At 44.8% G+C, this 22,019-nt stretch overlaps 1 long non-coding RNA gene across 2 annotated transcripts in view; it reads left to right on the top strand.

Annotated features, from left to right (window-relative positions):
* Nucleotides 1–22,019, top strand: part of LOC141573211 (uncharacterized) — a 221,010-nt gene that overhangs the window by 136,848 nt on the left and 62,143 nt on the right. For both annotated transcript variants that reach the window (XR_016021050.1, XR_016021051.1), the window contains exon 2: nt 3,666–3,720. This is a non-coding gene — a long non-coding RNA (uncharacterized LOC141573211). The remainder of the gene's footprint in view (nt 1–3,665; nt 3,721–22,019) is intronic.

Raw genomic sequence — 22,019 nt, 5'->3', positions numbered from 1 at the left:
AGGGGGTGGTCCCTCTCTTGGAGCACAGCTCTGTCGTGCACCCAGCCCACCTCCCTGCAGGATGCTGGGGGAATACAGGACCCCTGCATCTACTGGCTCTTCTGCCTACACATTCCAGCCAGATTTTCCTCTTTCCACTAGGAATCCAGGCTGCTCAGAGCTAAATTTGCGCTCCCCATACCGACCCCAACCAAATAGGATGATATGGCACATAATTTGTATGTTTCTTCCTACCTGTATTTCCCCTTCTATCCTTTCCATTTTCATCATATGACCTGTGATGTTTATATTCATGTTGGAATGTGATGAGATAAAAATGAACAAAACACGAAACTTTCATTTTCATAGATATATAAGAAGAATCTCCCATCACATTTCTGGGGGAGGGAAAAGCCCTCACCCCAACCCCCCAGGTACCTCCAGCCTCGTCAGAGCAGAGTGGGCACAGGGAGAGAGAGCAGATGTGCTTGGTGCCAGGAGACTCAGAAGGGCAGGGCGTTCCAGAGAAGAGCTTGTGCTTCCCGAGCATCACACAATGAGTAATGCTGTGTTTGTCCTCGTGTTGCTATGCACAACCGTCCCTGGCACATAGTAGGTGCCCAATAAAAGTTTGACGAATGCCTTGAATGCCTTCCTTAGAAGTGCCTACTCTGTGAAATGTGAAGGAATGCAGTGTAGGAGAAACGCTGGCTTCCCCTGAGCGCCTTCCTATCTGGAGTGTCCCCATGGAGAAGCAGCCGCCTAGTCACCTGCAAGCAGCAGCAGGCTTGGCCTTCCAGGGAATGGCTCACTAAACGGGCCAGTTGTGAGAGTGCAAACCATTAACCAAAAGGATGGTCCGTAACCCCTTCCGTCATCCACAGACTCATAAAGGTGATTAATTGGACCAGCCTCCCACATCTGAATTGTTTCTTGTGTCAAATTTGGAGGTGGCCTCCACCTCCTGCCGTTGAAAGCTAGAGCCAGGAGGCCTCTTTCAGAAGACATCCTGTCTGTGTTCCCCGAGATGCTGAAGGAAGGCTCAGAAAGAAGAGCTCTGACCCTTCACCAGCTGATTTCAAACACACTCAATCTCAGCTCACTGGGGTCAGCAGAATTCAGCTGCTGAAGAGCAGTTGGAGGTCACTGCAAATCAGCAATCTGCAGAGACCTTCCAGGCCGGCTGCTCCTGGCGTCCATCCACATCCATCCAGACGGATCTGCAGAAAACATGAATGGCATCTCCCTCTGCTCTTTGAAAGGCTTTGGAAGCCGAGCTCTCAGCATCCCCATCTTAAGCCACTCAGGTAGACAAGAGTCAGTCAGCAGTTCCAATTCGGAGATGAGAAAAGAAAGGGGTCGGGCTTCTCCCAGATGGCTCTGGTGTGAGACGTGAATGGCAAGGACCTCACTGATGGATTTTCCCCCAGTCTCCGGAAAAGGAGCCAGACAAGCACAAAGTGCCCACTAAAGGGCCAGCTGGCCTCACAACTCCCTGCCTTCTCATCAGGACAGTTGGGCCACACGTCAGTTCTGGAGCCGCTTTGGTTGCTGAGCTCTCAGCCTTTACTTTATCACCAGCAAACAAGGCCCATGCGAGCCAGTGAAATTATCTTCAGGCCGTGATCAGAACTCTGCCATTCCCCGCCCTGGGTCCTCCACTTTGCAAGAATTTTCTGTGAGGTGATCCCCAGAGAAGATGTGAGCAGCCGTGCCAATGAAGCACTGGCCTTCAGCCTCGGGACACAGAGGGGTCGTGCTGTGGATAAAGGGAAAAATGGTTTCTCACAACGGAAAACGTATCTCACAGCACAAACGGTGTCTCTTCTGGGCAGTTAGTACTCACGTAAATAGAAACTTTGCATCCTAGGATAAGAGTAGAGAGAAGAGGCTCCCATATGGTGATTCAAGCCCTCTCCCTAATTTATTCCCAAGATCATGCCTCCTTAATCCTTTTTGGGAAAGCAGGTACAAAAAGGGGAAAATATTAATAAGTATATTAGCTGCTATTCTGAGTAACAAACCATTTGAAATGTGGCAGTTTAACCAACAACCATTAGTTACCTCTCCCCAGCCTAAGGCTGGTGGTCAAGGTTTGGCACATCTTAGCTGGGTTTGCTCACGCTTCTGCAGTCAACTGCCAGGCTGACTGCGGGGTGGGGGTGGGGGGGGTCACTGGTCTAGAATGGCCTCAGCAAGAATGACTCAACCATCTCCCATTTGGTCTCTCATCTTGGAGCAGGCCAGCAGCCCAGGTTTCTCACTGTGTCAGAGGCAGGGTTCCAGCAGGGACTGGAGGGCTGGGCTTGGAACCAGCACGCCAGTCCCCCCGATGCATTCTTTTGATCAAAGCGAGAATTGGGGCCGTCAGAGCAACTCATCTGCCATGATGGGAGACGGCAATGAAAGAAACAATTTGGGGGAAAGGAGGAACAGGTTCAGGATGATTAAAAGAATGAGGTTGCTCCTAACTCCTGCTGCCCTCTTTCTCTTCTTCTTATGCCATCCCTTCAGCCTTCGCCTCAGCACTGGAAGGTTTCATGCATATTTGCCTAGGGAACAACTGGCCAGGTCTGATGACCTGGGCTGTCAGCTCGCTTCTCTCTGAGGAGTGCTGTTGGCTTTCTTCAGACACAGGGCACACATCTCAGCAGGCAGCTCTGAGAACAGCAGGAGTCAGGAGGACTCCTGGAGCAGGGAGGATCTCTGAGGTCCAGAGGACACTCAGGCCGCTTTTAGGGAGCAGTGGGAGGCTGAGGAGGAGAGCTTCAGTGTCCCACTGTTAGGTCGGGCCCTGACTCCTTGTTCTCATCAGCATTGGCCATTTCCTGCCACAGGCACCCGTCGTCTGGCAGGCTGCACTACCTCAAGGTCCTGAAACGTGCTGTGACAACAGCTCCGTGTCTGCACACACACTCCTTCCCTCTAGACTGCCTCTCCCCACCTGCGAGACTCCCACCTCAGCCTCCAGGTTTTAGTGTGAAGGTCACACCTGTAGGTGTCCCTCTTCTGTGCTCCCAAAACCTGCTTCAACTGGGGTGTGCATCACTTTGTAGCACTTGCTTACTCTTCTGTCTGTCTTGTGCTTTTGTCAGTTCCTTTAGAGTTGCCACACGAGTCTTTAAGTCTCATATTCCCAGAGCCCCCCACATACATGTGCTTAATAAAACACGTTTTACTTTCTCCTCAGGGAACGTTATAGCTCCTATTTATGGAGCAAGTGCAGGTTTGTAAAATCCTGAGTTTAGTCTCCCTACACCTCTGCAGCAGCTCGGGCTTGTCTCATTCCAGCTTTAATTGACCTGGGCACATTTTCACCAGTTTGCCTAAAATCAACCAGCTCCTAAGTGGCAAAGCCAGAATTGAAATCTCATGTTTTTGTTCTAATTGACATTGAAATCTCAAGTCCTCGCCCAGCGTTCTTTCTCTTTAACCTCACGTTTAAAATGTATTTGTTTACCTTTTAGTGCTCTCACCTCATTCCAAAAGAGAATTTTTTTCAACAGATATTTAAGCGTCAGCCATCTATCATGCCCTGTTCTTCCACCTAAGAATCTAGTGATGCGGAAGACAGATCAAGTGGGGGTTCGACAATAAACAGTGATTGTTTAATTTATTTATTTACAAATGTAATCATTAGCATTGTCTGGGTGCCATGCATGATTTTATATGTTTTTCATTTATAGGTGAAGAGATTGAAGCACGGAAAGATGAAATAATTTGTCCAAAGTCACACAACTGGTAAGTGAGAAAGCTGGAATGTGAATCCACTCTGGTTCCCGAGTCTGTGCTTATAACCCATCCCCCAGGCTGCCTGATATAAAATGTTAGGTCATGATAAAGGTTCTAAAACACATAAAGCAGAGTGGGGGACAAAAGGGATCGGAGGTGCTGCTTTAGGCATGGTGGGCAGGAACAGCCTATCTAAAGAAGGGGCACTGGAGCAGAGGCCTGAGTGAAGGGAGGGAGAGCCTTGTCGGGGAAGAGCATGGCAGGAAGAGGGAACAGCAAGTGCAAAGGCTCAGAGGTAGGAATGTGCTTGGTGAGTGTCAGGGACAGCAGGGAGGCCAGCATGAACAAGGGAGGAGTGATGGACGATGCATTTAGAGAGGTGATCAGGGGCAAAATGAGAGAGGGGTTTTTTGTTGTTGTTTTTTGGTTTTTGTTTTGTTTTTTTGTTGGTGGTGGTGGGTTTTTTTTGGGCTGTACTGAAGAGTTTGGATTTTATTTTAGTATAATTTGTGGTACCTTACATAATTACAAATGATACAGCGAGTAAAAACAAAATCAAATAAGCAATAAAATTGGGGAAAAGGTTTAAAAAAAAAAAGTAACACCAAGGGTAAGGTTAGATATAAAATGCAGACTCTACATTTTGCTAGGGCATGTAAGCCACACACTAGCATGTACTCTGCTATCAGCATCAGGCTATAGATTTGAACTTGAGCTTCCTTGTGGCCATTGCAAAGAGGGAGATAATGGATATCTCCATGCTTCATTGTATCAAAAGATGAAAAGAAACATGTTGTTTAGAAGCACACCTATTTCTAGCACACCCATTCCCCTAGATCTTGGGGAATTCTCCAGCGGACTGAGAACGTGGCTTAGAATCCTGAATTGATGAAAAGGAAAAACATGAGTAAGGCACTTTTAACTTAACAGAGGTCTTTTGAAACTAGACAGAGGTATTTTGTAACTGCCCTGAGATGTGCAAGGTTTGAATGGTTTGCCCATCGTGAAAACACTGAAACTGAATATTACAGCTGTCTGTGTTTCTTTATATGCAGAAGTTTCAGTCCACACAATGTGTTGGCCACCATTTTGAGGCTCAGCTCATGTCTATGATGATAAAATGTTGACCCAAGAAATGGTCGACCCAGTGGTGTAGTCCAATCCAAGGGTAGGGATTGGTAAGCAGCATAGTCAGCCTTCTCATACTGTCCTTATAATGGTCAAGAAAAGAAATTGACCACACCATGGTGCATTGAGGCCAGGCCAGGACACGGAGTTTCTCATTTCTTCTGTATTAGAGGAAAGAGTAATCTGCTCTTTTATTATATTCTCTTGACAGTCATTACTGCAAACCATTTTCCCCCTGCTTACTAGAAAATGGAGAAAACAGGCAAATTGATGAATGAAGCCGTGAGCGGAAAGCTTCTCCTCTCACCTGTGTGCTCATTAATACTCATAAGAGCTCCTGTGTTTTGAGCACTTACTCCATGCAGACAGGTTTGATTTCTTTCCATGCATTCCTAAGGAAAGCTCTTTCCCTTCTGGAGGTAGGCACTTGATATATCCAGTGGCGAGTGGTGGTGGGATTTAATGGCATGGGGAGCCTCACAAGCCTGGCTGGTGTGTTTTAATTAAGCCCCAAAGTTTTGATGACATAATAGAGAGAACATTTGGAAGTCATGTAAGTTGTTCAGGCTATTCAGACACTACTTTATAAATTTTAACCCTGGCGATCGAATGGTCCCTAGTGATTAAAGAAAGGCCAGGGGCGAAGATGGAGAGACCCTCTGTTCACGCACAGAGGTAGCTGATGATGAATTCTCCAAGGAAGAGAGAAAGAGAAAGGCCCACGGGGCCGTGAACGAACCCACACTCCTGACCCTCTTCAACTCTCTTCTGATCCTCTGCGTTGCTTGAGTCTTCAGCTCTTGCTTCATACAATTTTGCTCTTGTCACGAAGGAGGGGGACTGAGAAAACACTGCTGGGTTTGTTGTGAAAGTCATGGAGCCTTTCCTGAGGGCAACTGCGGGAGCAGAAGAGGCAGGGGCCAGACTCAGAGGGAGCAGGTGGTGAGGGGGCGGGCAGTGTGCAGGACTCACAGAGTGGCAGACACGGCAAAGAGAGGCCGTGCATGGTGGCTTGAAGATGCAGTGAGGTCAAGAGCTATTCTTTCTCCAAGATAGAGGAGACCTGCTTTGCATAGAAAAAAAGGAAGAGTTTGACAGGATAAATGAAGGACAAAAGCTGGAGTCAAGGAGGAATGGGCAGGATTTAGTCTCAGAAGGGAAACAAGACGCTTCTGAGACACGCTTGATAGACGAAGACACGGGATTTATTTTGAGGAGGAAGGAATTCCTGCAGTCCATGCAGCTTTGTTCTTCTCAGGAAAAATAGGAAAGTGTGTGTTGGGGGTGAGGGGTGGGGGAAGAGGTTGGTTGCCTGCCAAGAAGGAGGGAGGAGGACTAAGACCAGGGCTGGAGGAAGTGGGAAAACGCTGAGGTGGCTTCTGTCACATCGCACAGAGCTCTTGGGAAAGCGCTGAAGAAGGGGTAGGTTCTCAGCACCAGTGTCCGGAGATAACTTGGGTCATGTTGAAAAGCTAAGAATAAAACTCAACCCTGGCTGGGTTTAGAAGCAAGCAGGTTTTCTCTGCTAAGGACTCAGGTGTGAGGGGAGTGAGGGGGAAAAAACGTTCTTAGCAGATTTGGGAACACGCTCAACAAATGTTAGAGGCAGTCAAAAGCCAAAACAGGGAAAGTAAGTTTCCAACCCTAGCTTTTAAAGTATATAGTGCATTTTCCTCCAAATAATTGATTTCATCTCCCATAAATAGATTTTTTCTCAATCTATCCCTTCTTTCCATTCTTTTACGTGTATTAAGTACTGTTGGGCTATGGAATATGCGAGAGGCGATTTCTAATAATATTCCTACATGTATAGGGCACTTCCATATTCAATTTCTTGATCCTCGTGAAACCTCTGAAGGGACGATAGAAAGGGCAGTTATGTCCATCTCCATTTTCTGAATGAAGAAAGAGACTTAAAGGCAGTCTCAGGAAGGTGACTTCCCTCCCATTTCCTGCGTGTTCCCCTAGCCCTGACCGTCTCCTTCATAGCTCTAGCACAGTCATAATTATTTACTTGTGCAATTATTTACTTGAAGTCTATCTTTCCTGCTGGGTTGTAGCTTCATGAGGGCAGACTGGGAGTCTTGTTCACAATCACCTTCCACGTGGGTCCTGTTTATCACTGAATCGTCGATGTCTACACATGTCGTAGACAATCGGTAGATTTGCTGATGGCGGTTCCCCCATGGTCTTTCTTGAACAAATCCATTTTTTTAAAGAAATTTTTATAACTTAAAGACTCTTGTAAAACTATGAATTGAGAGTCTTTGATTTTTTAACATTTCCTCTCAATATGTTACAGTGATGTCACTCAAACTTCATCTAACAGCCTACGTGACAGGTTGTAGATAACCCATAATTTCTGTTGTGCTTGAAGCGTGGTTACATATGTGAAAGAGCCAGGATCTGAGCCTTGGTGCTCTGAACCCAAGTTCACATTTATTCTACTTTCCCTGCTTCCCAGTATAAACTAGTGCAGTGCCTGAAACATTCTAGACAACAGAGTAGCTACTCAATGAACCAACGACCTAGTATCACTTGATACAGGATTCATGTATGTGCAATTAATTGTTTTGGGTTTGTTGTGTTTAAATATCTATCATACCGGTTTATTGTGTTTGAATATCTGCCAGTGGCACCTGTGATATTAAACTCCTTTGTTACATAGCCAAGAATGATTTGGTTTGCAGTAGAGAAACAGGACACAGACATAGGCAGTAATTAAATGGAACCAGAGAGCTGATAAGGGCTCCCCTCACCAGGGACATCACTAACTGAAGGAGAGGACTTTAGCTATTTTTGCTTACCATCTTGATATTAGGGAAATAAGAAAATGCTTGTCTTTTAAAAAGTTATATAGCATACAATGGATTATTGTACTGCTGAATAAAAACCACTAGACTAAACTTCTTGGCCTGCCGCACTTTCCTAACTCTGCCCCTACTCCTTGGCCTCAGTTTCCTCATCTGCAGAATGGAGATCCCAACATCTGCATTACCTGCCTCTCTGGGTCAAATGGGATGAATGTTTAATAGATGTCATGTTTCATCGAGCTTGGTTGCAACCCAACGAATGATGTGTTAACTGAAAAATTTCATTATAGCCGAGAACCGTAGAAAAGGGTAAACGTATACCACAGACATTTTTACATCTTTTTTTTCTACGCGTATTTTACTACTTATTTGCTATTTGTTCATTTGTTTGTTTATTTATTTATTTATTTACTGAAAAATTCTGGGTGCAACCTTTGAAATTGTTTTCATGGTGCACTCATGGATCTCAGCCTGGAGTTTGCAAAGACCCGGTACTAGAGAGTTGGTTTTTAGTTGAGTTTGATGTGGGTCCTCAGCTAGCATGCTTTATGGAGCAGATGGAAAGGGTCAGTTGGCCTGACAAGCAGAGTGAGTGGAGGTTGGTTTAGAGAGTTTCTAGTGTATATGGAAATGCTTTGTAAACATGTAAGGAGCTCTGCAAGTGTGAGGGCTGAAGGCAGGCTTGGGTTTCCTCTTGAACAAGGCTCCCTGAGAATTGCTCTGAATTCCCGTTCTGGACCCTCAGTGGTCCCAGATAAGCGGGGATGAGATGGATTTCCTATGCCCCCTCAGGGTAGTGGGAGCCAATCCAAATAGCAGTGGTGTGCTCTGGGCCAGTCCGTGGAGAATTGAGGACAGCCCTCGAGAGAGCGCTGCTGCCAGTTTTTGATCTCCAGTGACACAGCGTGCTCTTCTTGCACACGGCGGTTGAGCAGAATCAGGCCAGACAGTTGTATGTCACATGCTGAGAGAACTGGCAGCGCCGCCAGGATGACTCACGGGCCATTCACCTTTAAACCTGAGAACTCGTCAACCCTGGTGGAAATGATCTTTCAGCTGTTTGTATAGAAAAACATGAAAGGCTCCTCTGGGGTCTGAGATGAAACCTAAAGACAAATGGAAATATTAGAAAGGAGAAAAGACAAGGAAATGATCCCAGGCTGCAATTGCCCGCCCCCCACTCCCACCTCCCAGACCCCCTCCCTCATCCCTCACCCCATCAGACATGAGTCATTCAACGTCCAAGGAGTCAGAAAACCTCCGAAAGAGCTTTATCAGCTTTGGGCCACACGAACGTGAGGCCTTTCCGTTCCTGACTTCCTTCTTGGACGCTTTGAAAAAGTCTGTCCTGGAAATTTATTCCCGTCTCTACAAGGCTTTCGACACCTGATGGAACATGAATCCCATCATCAGCTGAGGCCTCCCTGTCCCTTAATATCCAGATAAAATGGGCTGGAAACTCTATTCCACACTCTGTGGCCAGCCCAGGACTTCCTTTTGCGTTTCTGTGAATTCTAAAGAGCTGGGGGATAATTATTTTGGATTTGAGGGCTTTTCCACCTAATTGTTCAGTTATGTGCATCCATATGTGGGACCGTGTTGACCCAGATATAGAACTGAACTCATCCTTAATCTCCACAAAACTCTGCTCGCAAGGGTGTCCGTGTGCAGCAGACACATTGAATGTTCGTCTTGAGGAGGCAAAAGTGGGGTTTCATTGCAGCAGGTGAACCATTTCCAGTTAATTATTAAGCAACCTTGTTCTTAGCATTTTTTTCCCTCTGTCCTCTGACCCTTGCCTTCCAGGCATTTTTTTGGGGGGTGGGAGGTGGAATATTGGGGAACAGTGTGTTTTTCCAGGACCCAGCAGCTCCATGTCAAGTTGTTTTCAATCTAGTTGTGGAGGGCGCAGTTCACCGGCCCATGTGGGGATCGAACTGGTGACCTTGGCATTGTGAGCACCGCGCTCCAACCAACTGAGCTAACTGGCCACGCCCCAGGCATTTTTTTTAAGGACTTCTTTATTCCATAGACTGCCCACAGCCTCACATTCTCTCACAAGCCTCTCAGTGCCTTTCCACACTCAGGAAACCTACATCTTTTTCTCTCCTTCTGTTAATCACAGCAGTTGCATTCTCTCTGACCCTTATCGCCAAACTCAGCCCTGGTCCCCACCTTGGCAAATCCAAATCACACCCAGCCGTCAATGGTGGAAGAAAAATAGGGCAATTGCAATAAAAATATTTCACTTAGGATGGGAAGACAACCACCACCTACAGTGACCACTACTTAAAGCTGGTGATAATCTCAGGCTGGATGAGGGCTGGCCTATCCTGGCTGTCCCGACAGTGAGGTGAGCTATGTGGTCAGTCAGCCTGGATGCCCCACTTCTGCTTTCTGGAAGGTTCTCTATTGTGCACTGTCTACCCTGATCCTAAGTGAGAGGATCTTAGGGAAGAGATTCCCTTCCAGAGGCTGCATTCAGCCCTGTAACAGCTCACTTCCTGTTAGTGTGGGTCAGGGCCTGTTCATCTCAGGGGTTGAGCATTTACAGGTATTTGAATGCTAAACTGAGGTTTCTCTGGTAGTTCAAGTCGCTTTAAACTCTCTGTCCGTTTTCTGGGCTACTACTAATCATAGTGGTTCCTAAGATATTTATTGAGTGTCTTCTATGTTCAGGCACTTTTCTAAGCTCTTTACATATATTATCTGAACTAAATCTTCAAAAGATTTGAAGTGGATACTATTATTATCCTTTTTTTGTAGGGCAGGAGATGGATGCAGAGAGGAGTTAAATAACTTGCCTAAAGTCACAGGGCAACTTAAGTTGAGATTCAATGCAGCCAAACTGACTCCAGAGCCCAAACTTTCTAACCCCTGTGTCACGGTTGCTTAAGCAAAGCTCAGTTGAGTCGTGGTATCTTGAATACAGACCCAAACCTCAAAGCTTCTGCCCTTAGCAACATTCTTTTGTGTTCCATTTTGGTCTCTGCCCCTGAGTGATGCTAAACAAAAGCCTTAATTGGGAGGTTCAGCTGGTCTCTCCCTTGTTCCCAGAGGTTGGTCCAGTGGAAGACTCAGCACAGTGACATTTGACTGGCACGCCCTTGTCAGCTGGGAGACCCTCAACCAACCAGAAATCAAGCTTTTCCCAGACCCCAATCTTAGCTCCCTGAGTTTCCAGCTTTTTTTCCTACCTTTGCTTGTATTAACTAGGACTTGGGGAAGAGGATGTGGTAGCTGACTTGCAGCCACCTGGCAATGCTGACCACAGGCTAATAGCACCTCTCCTAAGAAAGTAGTGTTTCCACCACCACCACCACCACCACCATCACCACCACCATCGCCACCATCGCCACCATCCCCACCACTCCACCCTGCCCCATCATGCTTTCAGATGCACCAGCTTTTTATTTCTTATAAGACCGTCCTGAAGCCTGCGAGAATAGTCCTGACATTTCCTACCAAGTCTGTTAAGGTTTGAGCTTTGATAGAAATATGGTTTAAATCCCAAGATACAGTAGGCACATCGGGCATGAAACACTAAATTGTACTGCATTAACCAACGTCCAAAAATCTCAGTGACTGACAACTACTAAGTTTTATTCTTCCTCAAGATCCATGCCCCCTTGCTGGTCAGTTATCCACACTCAGGAACCCAGGCTGACGGGGCAGCCAGCATCTTGAATATTGTTGGTCACCATGATGAATAAGGGCAAGGAGTGCTCTGGAAAATTTTGTACCAGCACCCAAATGCTCAATTTTGCTCAAAATTTATTGGCCAGAATAGGTAGGTCACATGACCTCACCCAATCACAGAGGTCATAAAATTCAATTCTAACATAGGTCCGGAAAGCAAAGAGCTAACACCCCCAACCACATTTCAGTGGTAACCAACGTTCCAGCCAGGAGAATGGGAAGCTACAGAACTCCATTCCCCATCCTGACTTAACCTATTTCGTGTTTTATAGTCATCCTTTGCAACTCCTCACCTCTAAGTGTCAATATCTGCACTTTTCCAGATTGTTTTGGTTGCAAGTGACAGAAAACCACTTCAAATAGCCTGTTGGAAACATGATTTTTTTTTTCATTTACACTATTAAGAGCCATGTTGCACTTTGGACATAGCCAAAGCCAGCAGCTCAAACGATATCTCCAGGACACTGTCTGTCTCCTGGTTTATTTTTTTGTTTGTTTGTTTGTTTTTTGCTTTGTTTTTGGTTTTTGGGGTTTTTTTTGCTTTGCTTTTCTCTCTCTTGGTTTTATTCTCAAGAAGGATCCCTTATAGGATGGCAAAAACAGACACCCACAGCCCTAGGCTTACATTCAATCAGTTTAGCAACCTTCATGCACAGCATGCATTGATTCTCCAGTAAGATTAGCCAGAGTCACTGTTCTAGCTTAGGACACACACACATCATCTGTCATGTGGCCAAGGAAAGGTGGTGCCCTGATTGGAGTTCTGAGTCACACGTCCAGCCTCAAGCCTACGGGAAGGTCCCACCAGGACTCTATAGTCCAAGAACAGGGGAGGGACAGTTTCTGAGAAAAAAGGAAATGACGAGGTCTAGACGAAGAGGAAATGCAGAATAGACAAGCAAAAACAATAGCTATTTACTGCAATTATATGCCATTTGTATCCCCATTTTCTTGTTGAGGAAATTGAAACTTTGCAAGATTAAGTAGCAAGCCCCAGATCATGAAGTGCTGGCCTGGAATTCGAACTCAAGTCTGATTGCAAATGACATTTGATGATTTTCTGCACTCAGTTGCCTGCTATCCATTCCTATTACTGATCTAATGATGTGGAATGTGTGACAAAAAAAAAAAAAAAGTAACATGGACTTTTGAATGTTTAAAGAAAAAAATGAGATCTACAGCATTTGTTAATATTATTTAGAAAATGTTGATGAAAAAGATGACTATAATATAATATGAGCCCTTAAGCTATCTAAATCTTTCTACAAATAGAAAAAAAACACAACGATTTTTTTTTAAGTTCATGATCTCCTTTAGAAAAATTAAATGGTGAAAATGAGTTAATTGATAAATACAAATTCCTTTTTAGAAAGGACACAGATTTAATATAAAATAATTGCCTCTTTATGACTGATTTATCTTAAGCCTGACTGCATTTAAATTATATCTTGCCCTTATTCAGACCTTATCTAGGGAAATAAATGAACCTTTCATTCTGGAAGGAGATAGAATGGAGAATGCCCCATGAGGAGACAAAGAAGAAATAGTCTGAGTTCTTAAAAGATGGATTGAGATCCTTTTCTCTCCTCCTGGTTGGTGAGGAAGACATACATGTCCCATTGCAATAAATCGTGAGTCACTTATAAAGCAGTCGCTGCTAATGTAGATCTATTAGGAATGCCTTCCTCCACCCCCAGAGCCCACCAGCGCTGTCTTGTCCATTCTGAGCTTCCTCTGGGAGTCTGATGTGCAGTCGTCTCCCCCAGGGCCCATGGAGAGACCATTTTGATTGCTGTCTGTTAAGACACGGTGCAGCTTGCTCTGCTCCGAAGTCTCTATTCTCATGCTGTGCATTTTCCTTTGAAGTAAAATATGTGACATTTTAGACCTTGGGCTCTTCTCCCCAGGAAAAGGGAAAGCAAACACTGAGACAATTGCTCACATCCTTCAAGGCCAAGTAGTTCCAACTGAGGCCAAAAGTGTAGGGAGACGTTGGAGGAAGAAGCAAAGCTTCTCAGTCATGCCATCTCTGCCTGCAGCAGTCCAGGTTTCCTGGATAATTGCTGATGCACCACTTTGTACATGTAGATCTAGAAAAGTTTATCTTTTCAATTGTGTGGGCACAATTGTCTCATAAAATTGCATTGTACAAAATCGGGGTGCCATTATCCACTGTGGGGAGACTTGGGTAAAACCTCTTTCTTTCCCTTTGTGATAGGCTGAGTGTTTTACAAATATGCAGTTCAGGGACAGGTCTCAGAGGGACAATAGATAGTACAACTGAGGCTGTGCAAATAGTTGTAACCAACATGGAGTTTGCTGGTAAGCGTGACCGTGACCAGAGCTGTTTCCACACAGTGGGTTGGGGGTGACATCCTGGTTGGAGAGCCTTCAGAGGAGAGTGGGAGGAGCTGGAATGGACCCTGGGAGCAGAGACATCTCTTTCCAGGGGTTTTGCTGTAACCAAGAGCAGAGAAATCTGACCATAGCTAGAGGTGATGTGTGATCGAGAGAGTGGGCCTTGCTTTGTTTTACAGTGGGAGAGATTACAGTACAGTTGTATATTGATGGGAACAATTCTGTATAGAGAGCAAATCTGATGCTTGAGTAGAAAGAGGAGATTTCTGGAGCTGCACACTTGCGTAGAAGAGAAGAAATAAGAACTAATGTGCAAGTGGAGGGATTGACCTTGGACAGTTCACGCACCCTAATCAGAGGGCACATGGTACCCACCATACAGGTGCAGGTACAGGGAGGTGGGAGGATATGGTGAAAGCAGCCTGCGGAGGTTCTCTTCAGATTGCTTCAATTTATTAATGAAATAGAAAATAAGGTATGCAGCTAAGATAAGGGTGGGGGAAGGGGCACTGAAATTTGACAAGGGAGGAGAAGATGTGAAATAGGCATCTAGCTGAATGGCAGAATGAATGACCTATGTGAACAACCCAAAGAAGGCTATTTCTGGATTGGGAAGCGATAAACTTAAGCATGACCGCACAGACTCTGGCTGTCAATGCAAGCTTTCAATTCTGATTGGAATTGTCATGTGGTGATGAAATAATGCCTGATGCACGGTGGGGGGAGGTCTACAGAAGGTGGATTTAACCTCACAGTCTTTCAAATATTAAGGAGTTTACAAAACAAAAATATTCTCCATTAAATAAAATAAAGATAGTCTCCCTAGACAAAGATAGGCGTGAAACTAGAACCCTTTGGAAGAGGCATTAAAAAACATTTCACGGGCTTAAGGAAAAATCATTGCAAGTTGAGAAGCCAAAAGATAATGCAACTTCCAAAGGAAGAAACATAATCTAAATCAGAATGTTGTTTAAATGCTGGGGAAACAAGCCCATCAAGAATGTTTTTACAGCATAATCATGGAAGTGCAGAACACATTAATATGTAAAGCAACATTTATAAATAAACTTTTAAACAGGGCTTGTTGACCTGACTTGCACACTCCCCTAGGATGGCATCCAGGTGGTCCAGACTCCCTGAATTTGCACACCAAGTGTGCACATATGAGTATGTGCATATTTCTGGAAGTGAGCACATAATTGTTGCTGAATTCTCAAAATAGGCTCTGATTCCAAAATAAGTAATAATGACTTAAAAAAAAGAATAATCTGTATTAGAAACCTTGTGACAGAGGTAGAAGATTTTACATCAGAAAATTTCTGAAATGAAGATTTAAAAACAGCTTGGGGTAGTAGGAAACACAATGGGCCAGGAATCAAGCATCTGGATTCTAGTTCTAGACTTGCTTCTAGCAAGCTGCCTGATGATGGACAAATCTCATTGCTTCGGGCATCAGCTTCCTCGCCTGTGAAAGATGGAGCTGGAACGCACTGCCACTAAGATCTCTTTCAGTTCCAACAGATTCCATGAACATGCGCTACACTGCGTCATTTTTGTTAATAAGAACAAGAATTCAGCCCTCAACACAAGGGTTTGTTTTGTTTTGTTTTTTATTTTTTTTTAAAAAAGACATAAAGAAAAAGAAAATTAAGAAAAAGAAAAAAAATTAAAAAGATAAAAAAGAAAACAAAAGAAAAACAAAAAGATTAAAAAAAAAAAAAAAAAAAAGAACAAGAGCGACTGTCTTTATCCAAAATGAAGACTTTGGAGAAGGGCCTCGTGGCTCCTCTGGGATCCTCCTTTTCTTCTCCCAGGAAGTCACAGTGATAAGCCATCTGCTAACTAAAGAGAAATAGCAAGTCGATATCTAGAAGACGCCTTGGCTGAAAGGTAATACTAAGTGACTAAGTTAAGACACATTACCCTCTCAGATGCTTACCAAGAATGGATTTCTAAATATTTACACTTCACGTGACAAAACGACAGGCATGGGGTGGGGTGGGGATTTGTAATTCCAAGACTAAGAAAAGGTGAAGATGCTACAAGTAATATTTGCACCTGAGAAACATTTGAGTTTCTCTGAATCTTAAGGCCTCTTCACAGTGTACATATTATAGTAACTTTCACTGACAGAGCAGTGAATTTGGTGATGGTGTACGGTAAATTGTTCGCTGGCTTTTCTGTTTCTACCATCTTAGAGCACTTGATCCTTGCCTTCTTGTGTTCACACCTCTATGTAGGCCCCTCTCACAACACATCAAGGGTTGATTGTTTGGCTATAAGATACAGCAGAAGTGAGGATATATGACTTCCAAGGCTAGTTCATAAAGGCGTTTCAGTTTTTGGCCTTGGTCTTTGGGTTCACTCACACTAAAGGAAACCATCTGCCATGTCACAAGGACATGCAGCAGCTCTGTGGAGACCCATCTATGAGATCTTCTGCCAACAGTCAGCACCAATTTACCAGTCATGTGAATGAGACACAGTTCAAGCAGATTCTCCAGCCCCAGTCAAGCCTTCAGATGAGTGCAGCCCCAGCTGACATCTTGACCGAAACCCCATGAGAGCCCCCAAGCCAAACCCTCCCACATAGGCTGCTACCAAAGTCCTGACCCAGAGAAACTATGTGTGTAATACATGTTTATTGTGTGTTAAAGCCACTACGTTTAAGGATAAAATTTGTTGCACAGCAATAGATATATAGGTGCTTTACTTTGCTTAGGGTCTTCAGCAAGTAACACGATGAACAGGGAGAGTGGGACAGGCAACAGTTTTCAGTAGAGAAATTGGTTGGTACCATAAGTGACAGTTATTATTATAGCTCCAGCTCCAGTCCTATAGGTTCCTATTTCCTGAATGAGCCATGTGAATCCAGGCCATTCAAAACTTCCCCAAATATGTGGTGAGAATAACGTTTCTGAGATAGTCAACCAATGTACTTACCTCCTGATAATTGTTAATTCCTAGTTGCCTCACAGCCCCCTTCCTTTCCAATTAAAACGAAAAGTTGATTACTTCAGGGGGGAAATAGAACCACTAAAGAACAGGCAAGTCATTGCTCAACTTGGAATTTTCAAAACAAATTTTTTTAAGTTTATAATCTCATGATAATTGGAGGCATGTGCTGAAATGGCCTGCTGTTGCAGACAACAGAAACTGAATCTGACCAAGCTGAAAATAAATGTGTAGGAGGGATCCCTGGGAGCTCATCCAGAGGCAAACGGGAGAAGCAGACTCACAGGTCAGGCAGAATCAGGGATAGCCAGGAGCTTTGCATCTTTCCAGAACCTGGTGGCCAGGTGGCCAGGTCTCTGCAAGAACAAATAGGGCATCTGATCTCTCGGGTCTCACCAAATTCACACCATGGCAGAACCTTGAGCCTGGTCACACCAACTACCCAGTCCAGAAGAGATAAGGAGATGCTGGTGCTCACCAGCAAGGCAGGAAATAAATAATAATAATAATAATAATAATAATAATAATAATAATAAGTCACTCAGTGCCTCTTAGTTTTTGCAGGAGCCAGACTTTGTTGTGAGAAAGTGCAAAGAATTTTCTCCTAACTCCCAAAGCTGGGCTTTTACACATCAGGGGCTGAGCCGGGTGGCATCTGATCATCAAGTTTGTTTGTTTAAGTCACGGAATATGGAAGAAGATTATACCTGTCAGGTAGGGAGACAGGGAAAGGCTCATGTTGTTGTGTGAGTGGGAGAGGGGTAGCCACTGAGCAAAGGCCAGGAGGTCAGACTGGTGTCCTCCCTCCAATGCTGCCACACCTGGAGTCCATGAGCAGAGGACACTAAGGGAGGCTTAAGGTGCTTCCAGAGTAAGAAGCTGTTTCCTTACCTTCCTAGGGCTCATCCTGATTACTGCATGCCGCTCAGAGATGTCCTGTGGCCAGTGGGGCGCGGCTTGCAACATGGAGCCTGAATGGAAATTTAGATATTCCTAGGGAGGTGCCTGAGATGCAGCCACAGGTTATTGCATCCCTGGCATGACATTTAGAGGACAGAGAAATTGCCATGTGTGCCACGTGGGGAACAAAGATTACAGCTGACAGTACTGGCTCTCAAGCTCTCCTGGAGTACAGGGGGTTACCCACAGCAGGGAGGGCCTCCAGCTGGGTTCTCAGTGGGAGCCACAGGCAGGCCTCAGGGAATCAGAAGGGGCAGGGGATGAGGCAACCATCATGCTACGATGAGCCCCTGATCACGGGTCCATACCCCAGCCTCAGCCACCCAATGACAGGTTCAGCAAAGCCCAAGAAAACACCCCCAAACCAGGAGGGTACATGGGTTTCCCCTGCAGTTAACCAAGATGCCTCCCTGTGCAGGAGGAGGTAGGAAAAGCCCTTGAGAGGAGGGAAAACAGTTATCCCAAAGGGGGTATTATTATTATCAGAAGAGACAGATGTAGCTTGAATTGGGATCAAGTATTTTCACCGTCAGCAGGAGTGGGGCCTCAGAAGCAAACACAGCTCTCCACTGAAGACCCCCCCCTGCCCCCGCCCCACCCCGTGTCACAACTCTTGGTCTCATCTCCGTGGTGCTCTGAGCTTCCACAACTTTGTCCCATCCTCCCACAGCTCTTTCCAGTGGGAGCTGGAGGAGGAAAAGCAGGACACAGGGATCTTATTTTAGAGGCCACTTCAGTGGGCCAGGTGTGATATGTCACTGCCCTCATTCACGACTAACCCAAGGCCACAGCCAAAGAGTATCTACACAGCACATGTGTTTGAGTCTTCACAACAGCGACTCCCCCCCCCCCCCCCCGCAGGGACCTCCTAATCCAGGCCCCACGCTGTGCTGTTCATGTGCTGGGTGACCCCTCGCTCTCTTAGCTTCAGTGTCCTCATTTTACAAATAAGATGGAGGTGATCGTGGGGGTGGGGTGGAGATTCTGTTTCTTTTCATTTGTTTTGTTTGCTTTGCTTTTTGATCTGGGCACGGGGAAGTGGGGGAGAGGATGGAACCAGATAAGATTCTCTCAAATGATTACCCAGCCCTAAGAGTCTAAGCTTTACATTACAGCGTTTTCTCTTGGGACAGCTGCAGGTCCCGGGGACCACTGCATAATCTACACTTCAACTCCTTTATAAACATAACCTAAGCATGATCAGCAAATGAAGGCAGCCCCTTCAATTCTAGCAGCTGATGCCCTTCACCAGTAGACACGGGGACACGCCGTGGTCCTAAGCTTAATTAACAAAAACCGTTACCTATGGAAACGGGTGAAGATTACTTCCTCATAAATGGTCCCCAAGTAGCAGGTCCACCATAATCTCACAGACCAGAAAAGCTAACAAATGGAACCCTAACTGAGTAAAGCAGGTGTGTCCCTCTCCCCTCCAGCTCTTTCTACATCCTGGAATTTAGCCGCTGTAACAATGGCCAGCCAAACCTGGTTGGTTCTCAGATCACAGCCCAGTACAAACACGCTTACAGACTGTCTGCATCTTCTAAAGAAATAAAGATGATTAAAAATTGACTGGCTTGTTCCAACTGAAAAAAAAAAAAAAAGAAAGACGTAGGTAGGGGAGAGAGCGAGATAAAATATTTTATCATTTGTGTCCCAACGTAAACCATGTAGGAAAATATTTTTGCTATATCAATGGCTAGATTTACTAGTGTGGTGTCTGTTTTAACTTTTTCTTTTTTTTTTTTTTTTTTTGGTCAGTTCTCCCAAAGGTAGTTTTATTTTGCTGAAAAGGCAAAGAAAGGGGTTAGAAAAATTAGCATTAATTAAACTTTATTTCCCTTGGCCACGGGCCACACAGTTCAAATAAAGTGCAGTTTATAGCCAAGTCCACTCAAACAAGCAAAATTCAGAATGCACAGCTTAATTCATGTATGTTTTGTTTTCTGACAAGAAAAAGAAGAGAAAAGACAGGGGGTGTAAGGACAGAAAAAGTAAGAAGGTAGTATGTCAGGGAGTATGTCTTCTGTGTAGCTCCCTTGCATTTTCTGTTTTAAGGGAAATAAGTGAGGGAGGGGCAGAGTAGGACAAAATTAATGTTTCAACTATGTAGAAACCTATGCAGGTATATAAATCACCAAATACAATACATTTCAGCAAACAAAGCTCCGTTCTTCCAGTTTAGGTCAAAATCCTTGGCGGTATTGCTAGCCCCTGCCTTACACATCCCTCCAATCTGTGCAAAATGAATCCAGATCTAACTGCTTCTCACCACTTCACTGCTACGCCTTCAGTCCAAGCCACTGTCATCTCTTCTGCAGAATATCTGGATAACCTCCTAAACTGGTCTGTGTGTTTCTCTCCAAGAATGTGTTCTCTACAGCCTGATCTGGCTCCCTGCGGCCTCCATGACGTCATCCACTGTCCTCCCTTTCCTCATCCTGTTCCAGCCATGGGCCGATCCTCAAACATACCAAGCATTCTCTCACCTTACGGCCTTGGCACTTGATGTTCCCTCTGTCCAGAACATTCTTTCCCTACATTTGCTTCATGGCTTCTCCCCTATTCTTTCAAGGCTCTGTTGAATGTCTCAAGTGATCAGAGAGGTCTTTCCAGACCAGTCTACATAAAAGGACAAATCCCCACCCAGTACTCTACAGACCCCTGGCCCAGTTTTATTTTATTTTCTCCACAGCACATACTACCACCCAACATACATTGATTTGCTTGTTTGTCAGAATCTCTTCCATTAGAATTTGTTTTTTAATTAAATTTTATTGGGGTGATAATTGTTAGTAAAGTTACATATAGCACTAAAAAACTTGTGCACAGCAAAAGAAACCGTCAACAAAATTAAGAGGCAACCAACCAAATGGGAGAAGATTTTCACAAATAACGCCTCTGATAAGGGGCTACTATCCATTAGAATTTATGCAACTTGAGGTACTTGTTTTATCAATGCTTGCAACAGTGCCTGGCATATAGTTGATGTTCAGTAAATATCAGTTTGAATAAATTGGTGAAAAAATGGATAAATAACTGAATAAAATAAATACATAAGGTGGAGGAAAATGAAGAGACAAAGAACACACAACCTCCCAACCCATCTGTCTAAGGTGATAGTGTGGATGAACATTTTGTACTTCTCTCCGTTTTCCTAAATGGATACCATAAAGATGTGCTATTTGTATAAGCAAAGAAGAGTTAGCATTTTTCCTAAAACGGTCTTTGTCAAATTTATTTCACTAAGATTTAAGAACGGAAAATAAATATATAAGTTTTATGGGTTTGTTGTGTTTTTTTTAAATCAATGTTTCACCGTTTTAGGAGGATGGACAAGTCAAAGAGTAGGTACGGTTCTTGAGATGAAAACCCAAATTGTCTTAACGGCACCATCACCCACTGGCCTGTCCTCGCCAGACATGCAGAGTCCTTGCCACCACCTCTGTGTCCCCCTGAGCTCCCACTCTGACCATCCTCCCGAGCTAGGACTCTGCCCTTTCCATTCCCACCGCCATTTCTAACATCATCATCACCACAGACACCTAGGAGCCATTTGTATTCCTCATTCACTTCCCACTGCTAAAGGTCAATCCAGTCCTCTCAATTTTTTTCCTGCATTTTTTTTCTCGACTCTTTCTCTTCTTATCTACCCACAGGAGGTGAGAGGCTGGTTTGCCTTCTGCTGGCCTAATTCAACTCCCTATACCTAATCCGCCCACCTGAGGCAGCCTCCCCACTGCTGCTGGAGGGGGTTGTTCTAAATCATAAACCTGATCGTCTCCTTCTCTGTGCACCCGAAATTCCTCAGCTTAGCGCACAGGACCCTTCCAGACCTGCCCCGCCCACCCTTGTCTTTCTCCTGGGAGGGCCCACAGCACTGCATTTCAGCCCAACCAGACTCCAGCACTCAGGATTCCCCAAACACCTTGGATGTCTCCTGCCTCCGTGTCTTGACCAGGCCTGTCTGTCTTAGAATGTCAACCCTTGGCCTGGTTATCGGACAGCCTACCCTTTCAAACTCACCTCCTTAGCTATCTTCTCTGGAAGTTTCTCTCTAGCTCTCATTGATCTAGATGCTACTCCTCTGGGTTCTCAGAGGAACGTGTGCTCTGGTTTAGTCATTGATTTACCCATTGGAATCTTACATTAGACTGTTAGTCCCCTGAGGGAAGGGTCTATGTCTTAGACTGAATTTTCATTTTAACATTGAACTCAGTGGTTAATATCTAGTGGAAATTTAATAAATACTTGCAAGAGGAAAGGGGCAGAGAAGAGAGGGAAGTCAGCTAGGTAATCAGATAGACCGGGGCTCGGCATATATTGAGGGAAAAGTGCCTCAGATCTTAAGATGCACACACTGAATCTTTGTGTGTGGATGTTTGCAAATCTTGG

The sequence above is a fragment of the Rhinolophus sinicus genome, chromosome 4 (genome assembly GCF_057876585.1).
Source record: "Rhinolophus sinicus isolate RSI-liver-muscle chromosome 4, RSI-T2T, whole genome shotgun sequence".
Lineage (NCBI taxonomy): Eukaryota > Metazoa > Chordata > Mammalia > Chiroptera > Rhinolophidae > Rhinolophus > Rhinolophus sinicus.
The sequence above is the reverse complement of the archived record's forward strand: the minus strand, read 5'-3'. Positions and strand labels throughout refer to the sequence as shown.